The sequence below is a fragment of the Mastomys coucha genome, unplaced genomic scaffold (genome assembly GCF_008632895.1).
Source record: "Mastomys coucha isolate ucsf_1 unplaced genomic scaffold, UCSF_Mcou_1 pScaffold2, whole genome shotgun sequence".
Taxonomy (NCBI): Eukaryota; Metazoa; Chordata; class Mammalia; order Rodentia; family Muridae; genus Mastomys; species Mastomys coucha.
This window is the reverse complement of record NW_022196902.1, coordinates 17,930,104-17,937,132: the sequence shown is the minus strand read 5'-3', so window position 1 is coordinate 17,937,132 and position 7,029 is coordinate 17,930,104. Positions and strand designations below refer to the sequence as shown.

Here is a 7,029-nt window from a genome sequence, read left to right as displayed (position 1 = left end):
AACCAAAAAAACAAAAAAAAAAACAAAAAAGAAAAAGAAAAAGAAAAGAAAGAAAGAAAAAAAAAGAATAGTAAAGGTCCTAATCCAAAGTAAATAAAGATATCAGAGCTATCAGAGGATGGGAAAAATATACCTAATGACTTATTCCATCACCACTAATGAAACAAAATGGATTCAATGTAAAAATAACTAGCAGCCTAAATTTTATTCAAGCAGAGAGGGACTCCTGGAGCACAGCAGACAAGCAGGCAGGTGGAGCCAGCTCAAGCTCCCTGCTCCCCTCCCTCATGGTGGTTCTCCATAGTGTTCTGAGTGCTGGTACCCTAGCCACTGGTAGTGACACAGCTAGCTTCTTAAAGGGTATAAACATCAACAGTTTAAAAAGTAAAACTAAAGTACAACTGCTTTAAAGCAGAGTCACAAAGCACACACATGACCCTTTTAAAACATACTATGTCGATATACTAGAATGTTGTTTAGTCATAAGAAGAAAGCTCTCACATGGGCACATGCTGAAATTAAGTACTTCTAGAGCACTGGAGTTTTAAGTACTAATGTGATAAGACTCTTGTGTCAACAGCCCAGCCTGACTGTAGGGTCTAAAATGAGACTGAAGCAGGACAGCCTGGCAGGTGGTTGCAAAAATCCAGGCATGGTTCCTTATTAAGGCCAAAGCAATCAAGAAGAGGGTAAGAAATGAATCTCGTGGGAAAGAGTCTCGTGGGAAAGACACAAGCTATCCTGACCATGGAAAGAGAGAAAAAGAATCTAGGGGAGTTATGGGAAGTCGAGGATGTTATCCATGGACACAGGATGTCCAGGAAGATGGGTCTAGCCAAGACATAGAACTTGACTTTAAATTTCCTGTGACTGACAGGTTTGTGGAGATGTCTACCTAGCCAGTAGAGAAAACAAGCTTTGAAAGAGTCTAGATGCATTAGGGACACCACTTGGGAGCTGTGGTCACATGGACACAGAGCTACTAGCACAGTAATATACCAATATCACCTAGGAAACTACTTTTGTTCAGTATTAGAGGACTCTACAAAGAGCCCTGACTACTACATACATGCAAGGAAGAGACAGAAAAAGGCCCATGGGCCAGAAGAAACAGTGAAATGGCAAGATTAGAGGACAGACAAAGAGCAGTACTACAAAGGAGGACGGACTGAACTACCACACACATGACTTCTCATGCTCAGGTATGTAGAACTCAAAGCAGCCACCAACAGGAACAGAGATACGACTGGATCTATGATGCACAGAAAACATGCCTTCTTACAAACATGTTTAAGATTATTATATATATTACTCACATAAAACCAAGGTTGATTTCTAGCATATACTTTCTAAATTACATCTTAAGACATGAATAAATACCTATGTAAAGTTAAAAGAAAAAACATTCCATGCTTGTATAAGCTAGCCAAAATAAGTTGGCAGCTTGAGACAGAGGAACAATCAAATACTCAGAAAGCAGTGAAATAGAAAAGTGAAGTTTCCACTGTCGTATTAACGAACCAACAGCTGTGCACGTTGTAATCACAGGAGAAACCACTGTGCTGGCCTGAATGGGGACAGCCACCAGTGTGTAAGTGCTGAGGCTGCTTGGCCACAGAGGGTGGCACTCTTAGGAGGTGTGACTTTGTAGGAGGAAGTGTGTCGCTGTGGGGGCAGGCTTTCAGGTCTCCTTGCTCAAGCTAGGTCCAGTGCAGCACGAAGTCTCTCCTTGCTACCTGCAGAGCTATATGAAGAAGCCTCAGTTCCTTCTCCAGCACCATGTCTGCCTGCATGTCCCCATGCTTCTTGCCAGCCTTAATTAAATGTTTTCCTTTATAAGAGCTGCCATGGTCATAGTGTTTTCACAGCAATGAAACCCTAACTGAAACAACCAGCAGCAGCTCACTGTGCCCAACAGGGTGCAAATTTTGTTCTTTAAAACATCCATGAATGGACCACAAAGCTCCTGCTTTACTCCTTAGAAAAGATCCATGTCAGTTTGTGGAAATAATTATAGAACATGTTATAAAGTATGTTCTCACCAGAAGTAGCTCTGCCCCACAAAAACATATTATAACAATGTATTTGCAACACATTGCTTGGCCATGTGATCAAAACCTAAAGAATACAAGTTGAAGACACTACAAACAGCTAATATGGAAATACAGAGCACCAGTGAACCAGGCAGAGCCTCACACACTGCATCAGTGACCTCTGTACACAGCCCAGAGCTGACCCACATCACTCATTCAAACTGATGTTCTAAGACAGAAAACAACAGACAAAGCTTATTGAGCCGTGAAGAGTCAACAATGAAGGTAGGTGTAACTCTATGTAAATAACCACGTTCTTAAAACAGCTCCAAGAGCTCAAACCCAACACCACTTTGTTTGTAAAAGGATTTCTTAAACAAATCACTGCCACCAAGAGAACATGATTACAGCACATGTGTTCACCATAATTCCCACGCTTGGAACTCTCAGCATTTCAGATGTGGATGGGCCTCTAGCTGCCCCACCCAGAAAAATGGAAACCTGGGGCCATGTGGTGTGCTTCCAAAAATGTAAATCGTGGCTGTATTTCCCACTAAAGTCCTTGAAGGGCTCTTTCTTTCGTATATAGCAGGAACATCTAGACTTGTCTTCAGAAGGTGGCGAACACTATTCAATAAATACTATTTTCTGGGGATTGTGAATTTAAGTATCTAGTCTAAACTGGGAGGTGGTGGCTCACAACTTTAATCCCAATACTCAGGAGACAGAGACAGGGAGATATCTAAATTTGAGGATAGCCTGGACTACAGAGTGAGTTCCAGGACAAACAGGGCTACCTAGAGAAACTCTGTCTCAAAAACAAAAACAAAAACAAAAACAAAATCTAGTTCAATATCCTCATTTTATCAGCAAGGGAAAAGATCAAGCAAGCAAGATGTGCCCAAGGCAACAAAGTTTAATGAGCAAAGACAAAACCAGACTAATCCTTCTCAAACTATATAGTGCTCATTAATCTTTAATTAGAACTACCCAACTCCATCATTAGTAATACAGTTACATAATACAGTAAGTAAAGATTTTTCTACTTATCAACAACCAAAAGAACAAGGCTGTGAACAACCAGTTCATTAGATAAGCATGTGGTTTGACACAATTACCATGTTGGCATTCTCCAACTGGGGCCCGTGAAAGTGTCTGCTATTGTGACAGCTCCAAGAGAAAAAGCATGCATCACTGAACAAGCAATCAAGCAGAAAACTATCAACAGAGACCAGGAATGTTTAGTAGAAAATTATATTTAAAAAAACCACTCTTTTTGTCCTTGTGGTTAAACACATTTACACCAAGTGTTGTTGCTATCCTATACTAGCTTGAACCATCTACTATTTAAAACACAGGCTAGTAAATCATCAGTACTACACAAAACAGATAGCCACACAACTTTGAAAAAAATGTCAAGTGTCTGTGCTAATGGCAGCTCCAGGTGTTTCCTCCAAACCATAAAGGTCTGGGGAAGTAGGACTGTGGGGTGAGTGGCTCCCTTCCTGTGCTAAGATCAGAAGCAACCCATTTCTCCTACCAGAACATAAAGAAGTATTCAAAGAGCCAAGATTAACAAAGGGGGAGCATATGCATTTTTAAACTTCAAAACTAGTGGTAAGAGGCTAAGAGATTTTTGTTTCAACTCTGAGAAACAGAAACAAAACTGTTCTACAAATAGCCACGAATATAAAAATATATTGACAATGTGTGGACAGTTCTAATTCAGCTGTTTTCTAGAGCTAACAAAATTAGTATTCATCTGCCATGCTCATGGCAGCATGAGAGATGAGTAAGGACCCTGACTACCACCCACAACTGCTCACTTTTCCATCTCTCCAACTGCCTGCAGCCCAAGGCAGGTCCGTTGAGTACCCACACTCTTCCATTAAAACAGCATATGTGAAAAAAGCAGCCAGAGATGTGTCAGAAGTTACCAATTCTACTGAGGAAAGCAGAGGCCAATGCCTCTCACATACACAAAACAGTAAAGAGGAAGAAAGACGGAAGAGGGAAGGGAAGGGGGAAGGGAAAATAAAAAACATGAAGAGGAGGGAAGAGTAATAAAAATAGGCAGACAACATGGCTGCAAGGACTGATGTACACAGTCCACTGGTAGAGAGGGAGGAGGGAGGAGGGAAAAGGGAGAGTCTTCGTAGCTTTGTTTCTCTAAGCACAAGATGGTCTACAAATGCTATGCCTGCTATCTACTAACTGTGATTGGTCAGTGTGTGGCATCTATGAAATGGCATCAATTTTATATTCATACTGTTTCTATAAAAATGTACACTAACATCTGCTTGAAATTAAGACCACATACTGAAAAGATATGAACTACAAACTGCCCTTTGCTAGTTCCAGTATAGGCTAGATCAGGTTTCACCCAGAGCACAGAGTTCCTCTGCTTTGTCTCCTTTTTAACAAAAACCACATTTTGTTCAGTCTCTCTCCCCTTACTCGTGTATGCACAACCAAGATGGGTCCCAGTGTAGGCTCTGCTGGTCTACAGCAGTCCTGAGGTTTCCCTTTTATTGTCAAGAAGACATGCATTCATCCGGTGACATGTTTCCTAGAAAAGATTCCTCCCTCTACAAGGGTAGTCAGCTTTACTGGCTCTGAACACTGAGGAATGTTGTAATCATCTACAATGCACTGGGAAGAAAGCCTAAGGATGAGTCGACTCAGGATACAGAGCCCTGAGGGAAATTACAGAAAAGAGGACTAACCCCATTATGCCAGACCCAATCAGGTCCCATTTTTTGTAACATAGCATAACATGCTCTCCTGTGGCTGAAATGATTGCCAAATTCAAAAGGCACTTAGAAGTTGACATGGCTAAAGGTGATCATGGAGCTGAAATTAAAAAGGAAGTCATAACTTGTAGTCCTAGTGAGAGAAATGTACCCAAAGGCCAGGCATGTACTCATCTATGACCTCAACAGACAGGAAGCTAAGGTAAGAGGTCAGTGCAACTCTCATCTGGGCTATTTAAAAACAAAACAAAAAAAAACCTCTGTATTTAAAAAGAAAGGGAAATAAGGGAAATAGACCTACAAATGTACAATGGAGACACCCCTTAGTCACATGACCACTGAGCATGGCTATTGATATAGGTGCATTCAAATACAGATGTACTGAAGAGTATCTGCCACATACACTACAGAAATCAATTTGTCAATAACTATACCCCAGGGAAGAACATGATGGTACACACCTTTGATCAAAACACGTGGGAGGTAGACAAAGGCATGTCTTTGTGAGCTTAAGGCCAACCTGCTCTACAATGAATTTCAGGCCAGCCAGAGCTACCAGTGAGACCCTGTCTTATAAAACAGAAAGCTATCACAATCCCAAGTATGCATTTTAAACCAACAGTCTCACTATCCTACATTTTACTTTAAAAGCATAGTATGTGAAAGAAATAATGTTCATGTGTACACATGTATCTACTTGTATACTAGGGAACAAACAATAAGTGTTCATGTGCACATGTGTAGCTACTTGTGTACTAGGGGACAAATGGGAGACTTTCCAAAAGTAACAGAGTGTGGGAAGTGAGAGAGAGTGAAATGCAGTGCAGGAGAAAGGAGTTCTCACTGAGCCAAAATTCAATGAGATGAGGTACTTCCGAACTGCAAAAGAATAGGTTTACACACTGAGAGAGCAGCAGAGCCCCCTTGCCATGTCACACAGCTCCAAACAGAAACAGCATGAGCACAGACAACTTCCAGGCTACTCCAACTCAGAAGCATGAAACTGATTTCCTAGCAAATGGAGTTTAATACCATCTCTATAATGCTCAAAGTAACTGATTTTTGCTAGTCTATTTGAAATATTCCACAAATCAACCTCATTCCCCCCATGGACTGTTTAAAAACCTATGTGCTTAGAATAGCAGTCTTTTACAGAATTATTTTCATGGGCCTTCAAGATAGCTCAGTAGGTAGACGCCCTGCCACCAAGCCTGCAGTATACATTTGATCCTTGGACTCACACGGTGAAAGAAGAGAAATGTCTCTAACCTCCCACCCACACACCTTGGCACACTGCACACACGCTCACGCATACACACATTATGCACACTTAAGTAAATGCACTTGCTTGTTCCTTTACCTTCCCAACCTCAGGGCAGAGCAGAAACATATCTTCAATGGAACCCTGTAGTGCAGGGTAGCCCAACAACTGCTGCTACGATGAGGAAAGATGGCGTGCAGCAGTTCTCTGAGAGGACAGAGCCTTTCAAGGGAAGATAAGACAGTCACATCTAAATGCTCCTGATGGCTTTCAGCAGCGTCCTCTTCATTTGGAGGAGAAGCAGCAGCAAGCCAGTCCCATAAGCACACAGATGTCACACTTCCTGTCCACACCTCCTAGCTGGCCACCTCTGTTACCATGCGCCCATAAAGAGGGACATTTTTGTGAGATGAGTAAAACTTCATGTTCCCAGTGCAATGTCATACATCTGGTGGCTTCTCAATAATACTTTTATGTTGTTCCTAGTATCTAGGGAACATTTATTAGATCCTCATCAAATAATACTTTATGGAAAAGAAAAATATACTAACGCTTTCTCAGAGCAGGGTCAAACCCATCATCTCTCATGGTTTTAATAGATACCATAAAATGTACTTTTTCTGAGCTCACTGCTGCCCTCTTCATAGGATGCTCATCCAACTGGAACACTCATACCTTCTTAGTATCAAGAAGTAATCAATAACCAGTTACCTACTTCTGTATAAATAAATTCTTAGTCCTATGGCAACAAAATAACAACTGTATTTCTAGAGGCTCTTCCCAAATAAGCTAAAGACAAATCCACCAAGGTTAACTGCATGGGATAAACACACAGGCTGCAGACGCTGCATTTTAATGGGTCATAAGACAAAAGCTTGTCAAAGTCAATCAATGCCCCAGACTATGACAAGTCCACCAAGCTGGGGCCTGCTTTCAAATCCTCTTCTGTGTAAGCCCGGGAATGCTGCAATGTAAACACACA

General features: G+C 41.4%; 1 protein-coding gene across 19 annotated transcripts in view; it reads right to left on the bottom strand.

Annotated features, from left to right (window-relative positions):
* Window positions 1–7,029, bottom strand: part of Epb41l2 (erythrocyte membrane protein band 4.1 like 2) — a 177,774-nt gene that overhangs the window by 84,200 nt on the left and 86,545 nt on the right. The gene's annotated exons all lie outside the window — the stretch shown is intronic.